The following is a 17,508-nucleotide window of genomic DNA, read 5'->3' as shown; positions in this document are numbered from 1 at the left end:
AGACTGCGTGACACGGATTGTAATGTGTGTCAGTAAACACACCCTGATACTGAGTGACACAGATTGCAATGTGTGTCAGTAAACATACCCGGACACTGAGTGACACAGGTTGTAATGTTTGTCAGTTAGCATACCTGGAAGAATGGTCCCGGAAATGGAAAGAAATGGAGAGATAGGAAAAGAGACAGTCAGAAAGAGATGGAGACACGTAAAGGTGAGTGAGAAATGAAGGATAAATGCAAAATGAGCGGAAAGATTTTTTTTCTCCGCCCCAGGGGCAAAGGTATATCAAACATTGTAATGAATGCTATTCCAAAAACGATTCCTTCTGAATTTTGCATGAACTTCCTTGTTTGTGAAGTCTGGATTTTCAAAGTCACTCAAATAATGTCATAAATTACTGATGGCCCGGAAGGGGATCGAACCCGCGGCCTTGGCGTTATTAGCACCACGCTCTACCCAACTGAGCTAACCGGCCATTTTTTTTTTCTTACGGCAATCGGTTTGGGGCACTCATTGGGTGGTCTGTGTTTTACTTCTCACACTGCGTCATACGGTTATTGCACGAACATTGAACACACCACATCCCTTAAACATTGTTACTTGTTTCTGCATAAAACTGGCAAGGGTGTAAATCGAAATTAACAGATAAGGAGCACTTTAATGCGACAAATTTAATTCTGGTAAAAATTATGTTCTGAACATTGAAAGCCCACCCCTGAAACACTGCCCCGCTGTGAAAACAGTGGGCAGGACACTGAGGGACTGCGAAAATTGTGTGCTGAGTTTTCCGTAGTGCAATGCTTGTCATGTTCGCCTTTTACGTGAAAAAGCTCTATTTCAGTTCCCGCATAAAAACATAGTTTTGAGGAACTTGCTTCGGATAAACCTCCAGTCGTCAACTTGTGCTTCGAGAAGGGACAATTCTTGTTCCTCCCTGTTAAATTTAACAACGGCTGTACCAAATTCCAAGTGTCATAAACTATCAATATTTGAAACCAGACCCTTAAATGCAGTCTGGAAAGTGGAAAACGGTGAAAGTGCATCACATACAAAACACAAAAACTTATTTAAGGTTTCACTATCCATGTTAGTATTTCCGTGATTCTGCAGCACAAAGTTATCGGTTACAACAATTATTCATCTTTCACAGAATTTCATTAGTTTCATCAATTAATTTAATAACGTTCTTTGGTTACTGCAACCATAAGCTTTAGCTCGGTGAAAAATTAATGTTGTGATTCATGCGATGTGATGTTTTTCTCTGGCACAGTCATTTAGCGCGTTCCCCAAGGGACGATACAATATCCCCGATTTCAATGCGTGTTTTCATTGTAAGAAAATGCACCATAAATGAATTTGATGAAACGTGACCAATATTGTTGACTTGAAATAGTTAGTGTCCAACTTGACATTGCACCACATCGGAATCGAAATTCAGATTCGGGGCCAGAAAAGCAGATGATGCACGGAGGCAGAGGGCAAGGCTGAAGTATTAAATGAGTACTTTGCATCTGTCTTCACCAAGGAAGAAGAAGCTGCCAGAGTCAGTAAAAGAGGAGGTCGTGGAGATACTGGATGGGATAAAAATTGATAAAGAAAAGGTACTAGAAAGGCTGGCTGTACTTAAAGTGGGTAAGTCACACGGTCCCGATCGGATGCATCCTTGGTTTCTGAGGGAAGTAAGGGTGAAAATTTCAGAGTTGCTGGCCATAATCTCCAATCGTCCTGAGATATGGGGGTGGTGCCAGACGACTGGAAAATCTCAAATGTTACTCCCTTTTTAAAAACGTGTGCAAGGATAAACCCAGCAACTACAGTACAGTCAGTTAAAACTCGGTGTCAGGGAAGCTTTTGGAAACGATAAATACGGGATAACAATAACAGCCAGTTCGACAAGTGTAGATTAATAAAGGAAACCCATCACGAATTTGTTAAAGGCAAATCGTGTTTAACTAACTTGATTGAGTTTTTCGATGAAGTAAAGTGCCACATAATATGCTTCTCAGGAAAATCGAAGCCCATGGAATAAAAGCATGGATACTAAATTGGATAAATGACAGGAAACAAACAGTCGTGGTGAAGGTATTTTTTTTCGGACTGGAGGAAGGGAGACAGTGTTGTTTCCCAGGGGTCGGGACTAGGACCACTGCTTTTTGATATATATTAATAAATTGGACTTGTCCGGACAGGAACAATTTCAAAATTCGCGGATAACACAAAACTAGTAATTGGAGTAAACAGTGAAGAGGATAATAATAGTCTTCAAGAGTACACAGACGGGCTGGTGGAATGGGCGGACACATGGCAGATAACATTTAATGCAGAGAAGTGCGAAGTGATATATTTTGGCAGGAAGAATGGGGACAGGCAATATAAACTAAATGATACAATTCTAAATGAGGTGCGGGAATAGTGAGTCCTGGGGGCATATGTGCACACATATTTGAAGGTGGAAGGACAGGCTGAGAAAGTGGTTCTGGGCTTTATAAATAGATGCATGGAGTACAAAATCAAGAAAGTTATGTTGAACATTTATAAAACACTGTTTCGTCGACAACCAGAGTATTGTGTCCAATTCTGGGCACCGCATTTTAGGAAGGATGTGAAGGCCTCAGGGAGCATGCAGAAAAGATTTACTGGAATGGTTTCAGGAATGAGGGACTTCAGTTACGTGGACAGACGGGAGAAGTTGGGATTGTTCTTAGAGCAGAGTCGGTTGAGAGGAGATTTGATAGAAGTGATCAAAATCATGAAGGGTTTTGAAAAAGTAAATAAAGAGAAGCTGTTCCCATTGGCAGAAAGGTCGAGAACCAGACGACACAGATTTAAGGTGATTGGCAAAAGAAACCAAAGGCGAAATGAGTAAAACTTTTTTACGCAGAGACTTGTTATGATCTAGAACGTGCTGCCTGAAACGGTGGAAGCAGATTCAATCGTGGCTTTCACAAAGGAATGGGATAAATACTTGAAGGGAAAAAATTGCAGGGCCACGTGGAAAGAGTGTCGGAATGAGACGAACTGGATTGCTCTGACAAAGAGATAGCACGGTCTGGATGGGCCGAATTGACTTCCTTCTGTGCTGTAATCATTCTATGATTCGATGATTGGATGGACAGAGCGGTCTAAAAGGATAGGCGATCGGTTGTGGGTAGCAGGGAAACTTTCGACTGGTTGCACGGCTGTGTTACTGACGGCTCGTTGGTCTCTGATTATGGTTTTCACTTTGGATTGACTTAATTCTGGAGCATGTTTGACGTTTCATGGCTCGAATGCAGAGGGTTTGTCGACGCAACACCACATAGGGAAAGGAAAATGTCTCAACGTGGTGTGCAGATTGAAGCTGAATGTGAATCTATCTATTTTCAGGGGTGCAGAAAGAAAATGCTCCTTCATCGGCCGGGAATCAATCCCCGTCTCCTCGGGTGGCAGGTGAGAATTCTACCAGTGAAACAGCAACGTCCGGACGGTCGCGGCTGCATGTCTCCAGTTGGAAACCTGTCTGAAAGAACATATAGTCTCACAAATCTCCTGTGAGTACCCTGTGCATTCTGAATAACAGCCGTGCATCAAAGGCGCTCGCAGCTGCGGTGGTCGCTTGGTTCAGACGTTAGATCTGAAACCCAATGGGGTATTCCGGCAGAAGTTGGAACCGTGCTATCGGCGCTATTGTGTAAAGTTTTGTTCAATGCTCAAATAAATATGAACTGGAGATAACGGGCTGCAATTCCTTCCCTCAGAGAGATACTCCACCGCGGCAGATCATTTTAACTGGGAGCCCAGTGGTCACTTGCAAAATATCAAGATACGTGAAGGGAACTTCATAATCTTCCACAACTGTCCAAAACTGGGCACCGCACTTTATAAAGGATGTGAAGGCGTCAGAGAGGGTGCAGAAACATTTACTGGAATGGTTCCAGGGATGAGGTCTTCAGTTACGTAGGTCGACTGGAGAAGCTGAAGTTGTTCCCTTAGAGCAGAGAAGGTTGAGTGGAGATTTGATAGAAGTGTTCAAAATCATGACGGGTTTAGATAAAGTAAATAAAGAGAAACTGCTCCCGTTGGCGGAAGGGTCGAGAACCAGAGGACGCAGATTTACGGTGGTTGACAAAAGAACCAAAGGCGATATGAGGAAAAAAAATTTAAACGAGCGAGTAGATATAATCGGGAATGCATCGGCTGAAAGGGTGGTGGAAGCAGAATTAATCGTGGTTTCTAAAGGGAATTGGATAAGTATTTGAAGGGAAAATATTTGCAGGTATACGTGGAAAGAACGGGGGAATGGGACGATCTGGATTGCACTTAAAGAGAGCCGGCACAGGCTCGATGGGCTGAATGGCCTCCATCTGTGCAGTGACGCTTCTATGATTCCCAATCTCCATCTTAAATTCTGCTAACTTGATGTTAGGTTTTTTCTGTACTTTTATCTCTCTATCTCTCTCTGTCTTTGTCTCTCTGTGTTTCCCCCTGATGGACTTCTCAGGCAGCCTTGAAGGGCCATAGCTGATCGAACCTGCGACACCAGCAGAGAAGGGTGAAGATAGAATGACTGAGACGGTAGGAAAAGTAAAAATCCAACCCAGATGATGAATTCACAGCTAATGTCTACACATTAATGTCTCTTCGTCCTCGCAGTGTAAACATCAGTAATTTTATTCCACTATAAAAAGAAAGTCTTGTATTTATAAAGCGCTTTTCACGACCTCAAGACGTCCCAAAGTGCTTTACAACCAATGGAGTATTTTTGAAGTGTAGTCACTGTTATACTTGTGATGGAGTGGATAATCTGCGGATGCCGAGGGAGACAACAATGTAACTTTAGAGCAATTAATTCTTCAAAGTCTCACTTGGCATTACAAGTCGCACATTGAAAACGAATGTGGTAAGGAGAGGCTAATATTATTGATATGAAATAGTCAGTGCACAACTTCACATTGCTGTACATCGGAATAGAAAAAGTGATCGGATGGATTGTCGGATGGCTGATCGGCTCTGGGTGGCACCGAATTCTGCACTGGTTGCACCCTTTTGGTAGCAGTAGCTGTCAAGTTGTTTCACAGCTGCGATGGCCGAGTGGTTAAGGCGTTGGACTCGAAATCCAATGGGGTTTTCCTACGCAGGTTCGAATCCTGCTCGTAGCGCTATTTCTTAAAGATTTGTTCAATGCTCAAATAAATATGAACTGGAGTTAACGGACCGTGTTCCCTCCCTCAGAGAGATGCTCCAGCGCGGCAAACTCTTCGATTTCGGAGCCCAATGGTCACTTGCAAAGTTGCACGGCACGTGAAAGAATCTCTCCCAAGCTCCATCTTAAATTCTGCTCGTTCGCAGAGCTTGATATTTATACTATTTGTTTCTATACTTTAATCTCTCCCTGTCTCTGTCTCTTGACTCTCTGAATTTTCCCCTGATGGACTTCTCAGGCTTTCTTGAACGGCCAAGGATGATCGAACCTGCAACTCCAGCAGAGAAGGGTAAAGATGGAAAGACTGAGACGGGGGGAAAAACAAAGGTGCAAACCAGCTGATGAATTTTTAGCTAATATACACACATTTATGTCTCTTCGCCCTTACAGTGAAAACATCAGCAATTTGAGTACAGTGCACTTATGGTAGAGTGTTTAAATGCGGATGTCGAGACAGACACCAATCGATCCGTTGCCATGGTGATGACCGAATCTAAACACTGGACCACAAGGAAACGCTGAAAATTCTTTGCTGCGAACAGGCAGCCCAACGCGGCCTTTCCCACTTGCCCCTTCGTAATTCAGGTAATTTTCCTGCCAGACAAGCTGCTCGCACAAAATGGCATTTTCTGTTCAAACCACTATCGCGACAGAAGGTGATGTTCAGGCAATGACAGCACCAAGTGCAAGTAGGCATGTACATGAAATGGAAAGTGAGGTAAAATACTCCCTCAAGCTGCTGATGGACATGTTTCCATTTCCAAAATTCACGAACCTGAATGCAGCTCCTGGGAAAACTGCAAGGCCACGCAGGTCCATCATGAATCATTTGAAGCAACTGGCAGTTTAAAGTGGCATCTTCTGCTGCTTCTGTCGGGGGTGAAGGAGAGACACCGTCGTTATAAACGTACAGTTTGATTTTGTACAGAACTGTACAGAGAAGGAGCACATATACTGGGGCTGTGAGATATTCTATATTCATATTTAACCACAAGAATATCCGCAGTCAGAAGCTGAAAAGAAGGGAGAGATAAGAGGCCTGAAAATAAACACAGAGCTGAATGAATCACGGAAGAGTGAAAGAAAAGTAAATCTTACCAATTCTGCTGTGTTCCGTGCGCAATCTTGGGCGCTCCCAGATGGACTGATGGTGAGAATTTAATGCTCCCACCAACGCATGAGTTCGATTCCAAGTCAGCGAATTAACTTTAGCAAAAGTTATGAAATTAATTACATGAAACTAATTAAACCCTGTTGGTAGATGAATGACTGTTTTATTCACCATTAATCAAACGATAACTTTCTATTTCATACTGAAGGAGATGTTGACGTGGTTACCGAGAGACAGTCAAAACTTTAATAAGATTTTTATGCTTTGCAGGTGATCAAATTTCATCATTTTATAGACTGTATCTTAAGAGTATGATTAAAAGCTCAGTGCAGCTGTTGTTAAATTTAAAATGAACAGGCAATTGTCGCCTTTTGTTACAAGAACGCCCGAACCCATTCTACGATCAAGATGAAAGTAACGCAACGAGGAACATCTGATACAAAAATCCCCACCGTTTTGCTTTTCCAACATAAAGGGTGTGACATTTAGTTTCTGAACATAGAAACAGTCTGGTCTCGCTCACTACAGAAATGTCCATGTCACAGCGAAACAGCTCTCCTGCAGCTAGTGCGGCCTCCCTTCGGGCATTTCGGGGGCTTGTCTGCCAAGGAGAATTGTAATTTTCTTGCTTCCAAAAAATACATTGAAACCCTGGAACTTTGAGGCGAAGAATCCTGACGAAAAATCAAATAAGAGCTCGAACCATCAAACTTCCGTGCAAACCGACAGCACCAACTCGACAGGCGAAGAGGTCACTTGCTAAACCAATAATTAATTGGGCTAAACTTTGAGTTAGCAGCGACCAATATAACAACTGTCCACAGTCAGTCCAAAATGAATGGTTGAAGCTTGTAGGAGTGAAAATCCAAACAGCCGGTCTTCACTTCAAACCAGCAACTATGAAGAAAAACATGCCGGAGAAATACTCGCTTTCAGTGCGGTGACACTGGGCCAGAGTAAAGCTCAGTTAATATGATTGGTGAGTGGCTGGAGGGTGGATTTCGAACTCCTGACCGATTGCACTGTGCATTTTCCAGATCTGCTTGGAGCACCAATCCCTTCAATTCATCACTTACAATTCGATTCTCGGTTTCATTTCGCTGACGCTTGTTGAAATTTTACAAATTGGAAGCGATCAGTGTCAAAGCTAACCACGTCACCGACATGCTCGCAGATACAAAGCGGCCACACTCTGCTTCAGCAAGATGAAAGCCGAGAGCGATTTCACCTTCAAATATAATGGCTAACAAAACTTATTCAAAGAAAGTGCAGGTCGTTGAGTTGCCTTTACATTCCTGATTGTTCGCATTGAACTTCTTCCCATTGCGTATGAGAGCCACGTGGGGCGATTTGGGGACTTCATTTCATTTTATGCAGAAGTTTCAAATGCAGTTCAAGGTCAAAAGTCCTGGGACCACTGTTGTTCACAATTTACCGGTGCTGGGACCACTGTTGTTCGCAATTTATCGGTGTTGGGACCACTGTTGTTTACAATTTGTCGGTGCTGCGACCATTGTTGTTCGCAATTTATCGGTTCTGGGATCACTGTTGTTCACAATTTACCAGTGCTGGGACCACTGTTGTTCACAATTTATCGGTGCTGGGTTCACGGTTGTTCACAATTTATCGGTGCTGGGTTCACAGTTGTTCACAATTTATCGGTGCTGCGACCACTGTTGTTCACAATTTATCGGTGCTGGGACCACTGTTGTTCACAATTTATCGGTGCTGGCGCCACTGTTGTTCACAATTTTGTCAGTGCTGGGACCACTGTTGTTCACAATATATCGGTGCTGGGACCACTGTTGTTCACAGTTTATCGGTGCTGGGGCCACTGTTGTTCACAATTTATCGGTGCTGGGACCACTGTTGTTCACAATTTATCGGTTCTGGGACCACTGTTGTTCACAATTTATCGGTGATGGGACCACTGTTGTTCACAATTTACATTAATGATTTAGTCATAGGAATCGGAAATACAATTTCAAAATTGACAGACAGCACATAATTGGGAGCTGTAGTTAATGCAAAGGAAAAATGCGAAAAATACAGGAAGACGTCAGTAAAGTTGCAAAATGGGCGTGTAAATGGCAAATTAGTTTCAATATTTATTGTGTATTCCCTTGCCTTGTTTGCCCTCCCTAAATGCATTACCTCATTCTCCAGATTGAATTGCATTTGCCACTATTCTATCCACCTGTCCAGTCCACTGATATCTTCCTGCAGTCCACAGCTTCCCTCCTCACCATCAACCACACGACCAATTTTTGCATCTTCTGCAAAATTGTTAACAATACCCCGTACATTTAAATCCAAATCAATGATCTGTACTACGAAAAGCAGCGACCGAGTACGGAGCCCTGTGGAACCCCACTCGAGACAGCCTTGCAGTCACAAAAACACCCGTCGACCATTGCTTCCTGCCACTCAGTCAATTTTGGATCAACTTGCCAATTTCCCTTGGATCCAATGGACTTTTACACTTTTGACCAATCTGCCATGTAGGACTTTGTCAAAAGCCTCGCGAAAATCTATGTAGACTACAAAAAACGCACTACCCTCATCCACCTTCCTTGATACCTCCAAAAAAATTCAATTCAAACCACCTTCCCTGAACAAATCCATGCTGACTGCCCTTCATTAATCCGTCCCTTTCTAAATGAAGATTAATACTTTCCCCCAGAATTGTGCTCAATACCGAGGTTAGGCTGACTGGCCTGCAATAATTCGATCTCTTCCTTTCTCCCTTTACAAACAACGGTACAACTTCAGCAGTCCTCCAATCCTCCGGCAACACACCTGTAACAAGGGAGGATTGGAAAATGATGGCCAGAGCCTCCGATATTTCCTTCCTTGCTTCTGTTAACAGCCTGGGATGTATTTCATCCGGGCCTGGCGATTCAGGTGGAGTGATTTGGGGACTTCCTTTCCCTCTTTGCAAACGTTTGCACCGCTGGTCAAGATCACAAGTCTTGATCCAAATTTGGACTACTTCCGTGTTTGAACCTCAAATCGCGAAATATACCCCGACCCCAACGAGCCCAGAAACAAGAACGTATCTTTAAATTAACGTGTTACAGACACATTCTATGAGAGGTCGATCTGGACAATGAAAGGGCGTTTTTGAACAGTCATTCTGGTAACCGTTTCCTCCTGAACAAACACCACAGTGTTATTTTGTCGCTCAATTCCACAAATTAGGTAAAATAACGAGCTGCACAAGGCACTGCTGGGAGTTGAATCCAGGATCTTCTGTTTATTAGACAGACGCTTTAACCAACTAAGCCACAGCACCAATTGATGACACTTTATCTCCACCTCCTCTCATTAATATCTATCAGCGACACTTCACTGTTGGGGGTTCAGGCCGTTTTATCTTTGTCTGTTTCACTTGTCCGTTGAACTGTGCATTCCGACACTGACTGGATTTCTCGCTGTGTTTATCTTTGTGTATCCATCAGTGCGTTGATACACGGATGATTATGTGTGATTGTATTTGTTACATTAAACAAATTCGGGGATCAGACAATTCTCGCTCTGACATTGGAGAAATATTGAGCCGAACTTTACAGCGAAGTGTTGTTTATTGTAGTGCTGAAACTGAAAAAAAGCGTAAGAGGAGCAAAAAGGGAAAAGGAGAAAAACTTGTGAGGGAAAATGAGGACAACTCTCAAGGTTTTTCCAAATATATTAAGGGAACGAAGGGAGGCTTGGAGTAATGTGGGCCGCTTGAAGACAGATGGAGGTGATATTGTAATTGAAAATCAGGAAATGGCAGAGTTGCTAAATTTTTACTTTGCATCGGTCGTCACAGAAATGGATGAGGCTAACATACCAGAGACACGAGGAAAACTGTTAATAAATCAAGGGGTTTCGTTTTAGTAAAATGATGGCAATGGAGAAAATAATTAGGCTCAAGATAGACAAATCTCCACGACCTGATGTTTCCCATCCCAGGGGATTGAAAGGAACAAGTGAGGAAATTGCACATGCTTTAGTCATGATCGATCAAAACTCTCTTGATTTAAGAATTGTTATTTAATGAAGCGCATCTTGATTGGAGGCTTCTGTTTGAGAAAGATCTCGAAGTGATAATTGAGAGACCGAAAATGAAGCTGTTTGGCAGGAGCGCTGATGCTGTCGGTTGTTCGCTGCTCTCGTGTTGCACAATTATTGAGCGTGCGTTACTTATTTACAGCAGTATGGGCTCCAGAAATGACCAGGTTGTGAGTTCGAGCGTCTTCTAAAACAATCAAACCTTTTACTCCAAACATTTTGACTGGAGTTCAAGGTACAACTGGTATGTTCAATAACGCATCTACTTCTTAGTGTTCCCATGGGAGCTCTTGGGTTCCTCCGGCCTGCCGTCTTGCAATAGGAGGTGCCAGTTTACTTGTTCATAGGGGGAGAGGGGACTTTTAGCGGCAGCTCATATGGCAAAGGGGCCGGTACGAGATCTTTAAATCTAAAGAACCAAACAAACAATTCTTCTTTTCGTTAAGCCGATATTCGTCGGTTGGAAGTTTCGTGTTGGCAAAATTTGGAAGGGAAATATACTGCCTGGTGTCACTGTGTAACGGAAGAAATTATTCAGCTTACAGATGTTAATAGGCTGAAAGGTCGAGAGGCCTTTTCCAGCTCCCGTGTGGGACAAGTTCAGCTTTTGAGCCGCTGGGTAAAGTGTTATTTTAATTGGTGCTGACGAATGACAAGACATTTGGCACAAACAAGAAGAATTGTAAACTCACGAGTTCACTGTCCATGTTTCTTACATCATGTTCAACAGGAACAAGGATTCTCCTCAACACGTTGCTGAGAATTTTATAAAACGGACCTCACCCTTGCTCGCCGGCTGCAGGGATGATTCAGAGGCCTCCCATGAATATGCACGATGGGAGCTTATGTAGTATCGAGCCTGGGTAGCTCAGTCGGTAGAGTATCAGACTTTTAAAGTGGGCAGTGAGCTGAAGGTCCAGCGTTTAACTCCCTTTCCAGGCTCCAAATTTCGGAATAGCTGGCAAGCTGTCACTTTGCAGCGGGACCTGCTCTGTGTTGTCAAAGTTTCGGAAGTATCCTTTTTCCCAGTGTGGGCAGTAATGTGATATCTGAAGCGGTTCCCCATCAGGAATTCTAGTTCACTATATTAATTTCGCAACACTCATTAAACTCTGTAAAAAAGACGAATGCTTGTTCAAATCGCCATTAATCAACCAGTAACTTTCTGTTTCCGGCTGAATGAAATGCTAACTTTTTTATGCTCTCATTCACCAGGCCGAAATTAGGGAGTTCAGAGGGGAAGAGAAAAAGGAAATGAGAGGCAAAGAGAAATATGACTATGGACTGACGGCCAACAGAAAAGGGAATCCAAAAGTCTTCTGCAGGCATGTAAACAGTAAACGGGTAGTAAGCGGAGGCGAGAGGCGGATTCGGCCCGATCAAGGAGATCTACTCATGGAGGCAGAGGGGATGGCCGAGATACCAAATGAGTACTTTGCATCTGTCTTTACCAAGGAAGAAGATGCTGCCAGAGTCTCAGCAAAGGAACTTATAGTTGAGATACTGGATGGTCTAAAAATTGATAAAGAAGAGGCACTTGAACGGCTGGCTGTACTTAAAGTAGGTAAATCACCTGTTCCGGATGGGATACATGCTAGGTTGCTGAGGGAAGTAAGGGTGGAAATTGCAGAGGTACTGGCCATAATCTATCAACATCCTTAGATATGTGGGTGGTGCCAGAGGACTGGAGAATTGCAAAGGTTGCACACTTGTTCAGAAATGGTTGCACGGATAAACCCAGCAAATATAGGCCAGTCAGTTTAACCTCAGTGGTGGGGAAACTTTTAGAAACGATAATCCGGGACAGAATTAACAGTCACTTGGTCGAGGGTGAATTGATTAGGGAAAGCCAGCACGGATTTGCTAAATACAAATCGTGCTTAACGAACCTGTAAGAGTTTTTGATGAGGTAACAGAGAGGATAGATGAAGGCAATTCAGTTGATGCGGTGTATATAGACTTTCAAAAGGTGTTTGATAAAGTGCTGCATGGTAGGCTTATCATCAAGAAAGGGACAGGAAACAGAGATTACTGGGGAACGGTTCTTTTTCGAACTGGAGAGAGTTGTACAGTTGTGTTCCCCAGGGATCAGTGCTCGGACCACTGATTTTCTTGATACATATCAATGACTTGGACTTCAGTGCACAGGGCACAATTTCAAAATTTGCAGATGAAACAAACCTTGGAAGGGTCGTAAACAGTGTTAAGGACAGTGATAGACTTCAAATGACATAGACAGGCTGGTGGCATGGGCGGAGACGTGGCAGATGAAATTTAACGCTGAAAAATGCGAAGTGATACATTTCGGTTGGAAGAACGAGGAGAGGCAATATAAACTCCAGGGCACAAATGTGAAAGCGGTACAGGAACAAAGAGGGGTTTATGTGTACAAATAGTTGAATGTGGCAGGGCAGGTTGAGAAAGCGGTTAAAAAGCATTCGGGGTCCTGGGCTTTATAAATAGATGTATAGAGTACAAAAATATAGAAGTCAGGATGAAACATTATAACACACTGGTTCGAACACAACTGAAGTATTGTGTCCGGTTCGGGACACCGCACTTCAGGAAAGATGTGAAGGCCTTGGAGGGGGTGCAGAAAAAAATTACCAGCATAATTGCAGGGATGAGGGACTTTAGTTCCGTGGATAGACTGGAGAATCTGAGGTTGTTCTCCTCGGAAAAGAGACGGTTTTGTGGAGATTTGATAGAGGTATTCAAAATCATGAAGGATCTCGACATAGAAGATGGAGAGAAACTGTTCCCATTGGCGGAAGGGTAAAGAACCAGAGGACATAGGTTTAAGGTGATTGGCAAAATAACCAAAGGTGACATGAGGAAAAACTTTTTCACACAGCAAGAGGTTCGGATCTGGAATGCACTGGCCGAGGGTGTGATGGAGGCAGATTCAATCATGGCCTTCAAAAGGGAACTGGATAAGTACTTGAAAGGAAAAAAAATGCAGGGCTTCGGGGAAAGGCGGGGGAGTGTTTCTAGCTGGATTGCTCTTGCAGAGAGCGAGCACGGACTCGATGGGCCGAATGGCCTCTTTCCGTGCTGTAGCCTTTCCATGATTCAACTCAATGTGCATGAGGCGATGCAAAGGGAACAGAGCGTGCCGCAAATCGACACACCTCTCAGTATCCTCCCAAGCAATGTAGTTTAAGAGCAAATAATTCTGAAACGTCTCACTTGACAACTCAAGTCGTACACTCGAAACCAATTTGGTAAAGGGAGACTAATATTGGTGATTGGAAATATTTAGTGTGCAACTTGATATTGATGGACACCGGAGCAGAAAACAAGATTGGATGTACAGACGTGGTCTGAAAGGATGGCCGATCGGCTGTGGGAGGCAACGAACTTTTACACTGGCTGGAATGCTGAAGTAACAGCGGCTCGTTGGTCTCGGGGTACGCTTCGGGTGTTTCATTGCGTGATATGCGAGAGGTCCCGGGTTCAAATCCCGGACGAGCCCACCTTTTAGTGAAAAGTCACCAATTGGCTTCTGATATCTTTTCAGTGTTGCTGTTGGTTGAACTGAATGAAATCCAGAGTATGTTTGAGCTCCAGTGGACTCAATGCCGAAGTTTCGTCGGCGCAACACACGTGAAGGAAATAAAATGTCTCAAGATGATGAGGAGATTGAAGCTGAATTTGGATTTTTCCGAATTCAGGCGGATATTAGATGACGGGATAGAAAGTCACATATCCAAGTTTGCCGATGACACCAAGATGGGCAGCATTGTCAGCAGTGCAGATGGAAACATAAAATTACAGAGAGGCATTAATATAATAAATGAATGGGTAAAACTGTGGCAAATCGATATCAAATTAGTCAAGTGTGAGGTCATCCACTTTGGACCAAAACGGATAGATCAGAATACTTTGTAAATGGTGAAAAGCTCGAAACAGTGGAGGTCCAAAAAGACTGATGTGTCCATCTACATACATCATTAAAATGTCATTGACAGGTACAAAAAATAATCAAAAATGTTAATGGAATGTTGGTCTTTATATCTAGAGGACGAGAATACAAGGGGCTAGGCATTATGCGACAGCTATACAAAGCCCTGGTTAGACCACACCTGAAGTACTGTATTCAGTTCTGGGTAACGCACCAAAGGAAGGATGTATTGGCTGTGGAGTGAGTGCAGCGTCGATTTACTAGAATGTTACCTGGACCCCAAGGGTTAAAATACGCGGAGAGATTACACAAACTAGGGTTTACCTCGAATTTAGTCGATTAAGGGCTGATTTGATCGAACTTTTCAAAATATTAAGGGGAACTGATGGAGTAGATAGAGAAAAACTATTTCCGCCGGTTGGGATGTCTAGGACGAGGGGACATCGCCTGAACATTAGGGTCAGGACTTTCAGGAGTGAAGTTGGGAAACACCTCTGCAAGCAAAGGGAGGGAGAAGTTTGGGACTCTCTTCCGCAAACGGCAGTTGATGCGAACTGAATTGTTAATTTTAGACCTGAGATTGATCGATTTTTGTTAACTGAAGTTATTAAGCGATACGGGGCTAAAGCGATTGTCTGGAGTTCGGTCACATATCAGCCATGATCTGTTTGAATTGCGGAACAGGCTCGAGGGGAGAAATGGCATACTTATATTCCTCAGCTCCTCATTGGTGAGAATGATTCTGCATTGGCCGGAAATCGAACCAAAGTCTCCCGCAGAAGAGGTGAGAATTCGACCCCAGCACAACCAATGCGCGCGTTCTTAACAGCGGCAAGTGTCCATTTGGAATCCTATCTGAACGAACATGCCGTTTACAGCTGCGGTGGCCGATTGTTTAAAGCGTTGGACTCAAAATTCAATTGAGGTTTTCCTGCGCAGGTTTGAATTCTGCTCGCAGAGCTCCTGTTTAAAGATCACTTCAGTGCTGAAATAGATTAATTGGAGTTAATTGACCGCATTTATCTCTCTCCCAGAATGAGAGATTCTACAGCGTGGCCGGTGCTTTTAATTAGTGTCAGATCTTCTCTTGCAAGATTTCAAGAGCCGAGAAGGAATCTCTCCCAATCTGTAACTTAAATTCTGCTAGTTTGCAAAACCTGACATTTATACTCTTTATTTTCTTTGCCTGCATCTCTCTATCTCTCCCTGAATCTGTCTCTTGTCTCTCTGTGTTGTCCCCGATGGACTTCTCAGGCTTCCTTGAATGGCGAGAGCTGATCTAATCTGCAAGACCAGCAGAGAAGGGTAAAGAAATAAAAGACTGAGACAGTCGGAAAAGGGAAGGAGCAACCCAGCTGATAAATTCGTAGCTAATCTCTCCACATTCATGGATCTTCGCTCTCACAGTGAATGAAAGCAGCAATTTGAGTGAAGTGTACTTCTGGTGGAGTGTAAACTATGACGATGCCGAGACAGACGACAATGTCGTTTCAGAGCAATTCATTCCGTAAAGTGTAACTTGATAATACAAGTCGTACATTCAAAACGAATTTGATATTGTTGATATGATATAATTGGTGCAGAACCTGACATTGTTCGATATCGTATATCGTACAAGAAAGCGGAATTGAATGGACAGAGCGTTCTGAAAGGATGGCGGATCGGCTGCGTTGCAGCAAAATTTTACAGTGGCTGCACGGCTCTGTTGCCAGTTGGTCTTTGGGTCTGATTCTCGGTCAGGCAGTTTCACTGGTTCAAATCCCGGATGAGCCCCGTTGTGTTCCCATTTTTAGTCAAAGATCACCAATTGGCTTCTCATTTCCTTTCAGCGGTGCAGAAGGCAGGTTTGACTTATCTCCAGCGGAGCATGTTTGAGCACCAGAGGACAGAATGCAGTGGGTATGTCCACGCCACACACGTTGACGAAATGAAGATAATCCTTCAAGAAGTTGGACAGATTGAAGCCGTCACATGAATTTATCCCAATTCAGGCGATCTCAAGGGCACAGAATACAAAAGGTAAAGGATGCTACATTGTCCTGGAAACAAACTCATGGTTTCCCGCCGGCAGGCAAGGGTTCCACACAGAACCACCAATGCACACACGGCTGCACACTGCACGTGTAGCGTTGGATACATGTCTAGAACATGCAGTCGTGCAGAGTTCCCGTATGTCCACCTCGAAGATTTCACGAATTGCCTTTAAGCTGTACCTTAAATTCTGCTCAATCACAGAATTTGGAGATTTATACTATTTTTCTTTGCATGTATCTCTCTCTCTGTCTGTGTTTCTTCTCTCTCTCTGATACCCCCCTGATGGACTTATCCGGCTTCTTTGAACGGCCAGGTCTGGAAACCCGGGCGTTCCAGAAGGGTTTCTGTAACGCCCGGGTTTCCAGAATGTCGGATCTTCAGTCCAATTGTTGGATTTTGACGGGAGGGGCTTTGCGATTTTCGTCTCCGTTTTTGGAAAATATAAACCCAGATGGGTTTTCATCTCCTCGGGTCCCGTCAACATCGGGTAATGGGAATGAACCCAATCTATCATTCGGTCTAAATATCTGTATTCTCATTGCTTAAGAAAAATAACGGGGTTACAGTTATTTTGAGGACACATTTTAGAAATTAACACATAACAGACTTATTCGAAAACTAGAAGCACGTGGGATCAATGGACCGGTGGCAACGTGAGCACGTAATTAGCTAAAGGATCGGAGGCAGAGAGTCGTGGTGAACGGATCTTTTTCTGACTGGAGAGAAATATGCAGTGGGATCCCCCAGGGGTCGGTATTAGGACTATTGATTTTCTTGTTATATATACATGACTTGGATGTAGGAATAGGGAGTACAGTTTCGAAGTTTGCGGATGATACAAAACTTGGCAACTGAGAACATAGTGAGGAAGAAAGTCGCAGACTTCAGGAGAACATGCACAGACTGGTCAAATGGGCAGTCACGTGACAGATTTAACGTCGATCAGTGTGAAGTGATGCACTTTTGGAAGAAGAACAAGAAGAGGCAGTATAATCTCAATGGAACAATTTATGGGGGGTTGCAAGAGCAGAGGGACCTGGGGGAGCATATTCACAAAACAGGCCAAGTAGATAAGGTCGTTAAAAAAACGGATGGGATATTTGGCTTCGTAAATGGGGGCATTGAATTTAAATACATGGAAGTCACACGAAACCTTCACAAATCACTGATTAGGCCTCAGCTGGGATGTATTTTACACTTCTGGGCACCATACTATAA

At 43.5% G+C, this 17,508-nt stretch overlaps 3 non-coding genes across 3 annotated transcripts; 1 reads left to right on the top strand and 2 right to left on the bottom strand.

Moving 5' to 3' along the window:
- Positions 1–404: 404 nt before the first annotated feature.
- Positions 405–478, bottom strand: trnai-aau (transfer RNA isoleucine (anticodon AAU)). Its single transcript has one exon. It is a non-coding gene; the product is annotated as a tRNA-Ile (tRNA).
- A 4,581-nt stretch (positions 479–5,059) lies between these two features.
- On the top strand, positions 5,060–5,141 carry trnas-cga (transfer RNA serine (anticodon CGA)). Its single transcript has one exon. It is a non-coding gene; the product is annotated as a tRNA-Ser (tRNA).
- Positions 5,142–9,517: 4,376 nt separating this feature from the next.
- trnai-aau (transfer RNA isoleucine (anticodon AAU)) lies at positions 9,518–9,591 on the bottom strand. The gene has a single exon. It is a non-coding gene; the product is annotated as a tRNA-Ile (tRNA).
- Positions 9,592–17,508: the final 7,917 nt, after the last annotated feature.

This window comes from Heptranchias perlo, chromosome 20 (assembly GCF_035084215.1).
Source record: "Heptranchias perlo isolate sHepPer1 chromosome 20, sHepPer1.hap1, whole genome shotgun sequence".
Classification (NCBI taxonomy): domain Eukaryota; kingdom Metazoa; phylum Chordata; class Chondrichthyes; order Hexanchiformes; family Hexanchidae; genus Heptranchias; species Heptranchias perlo.
The sequence above is the reverse complement of the archived record's forward strand: the minus strand, read 5'-3'. Positions and strand labels throughout refer to the sequence as shown.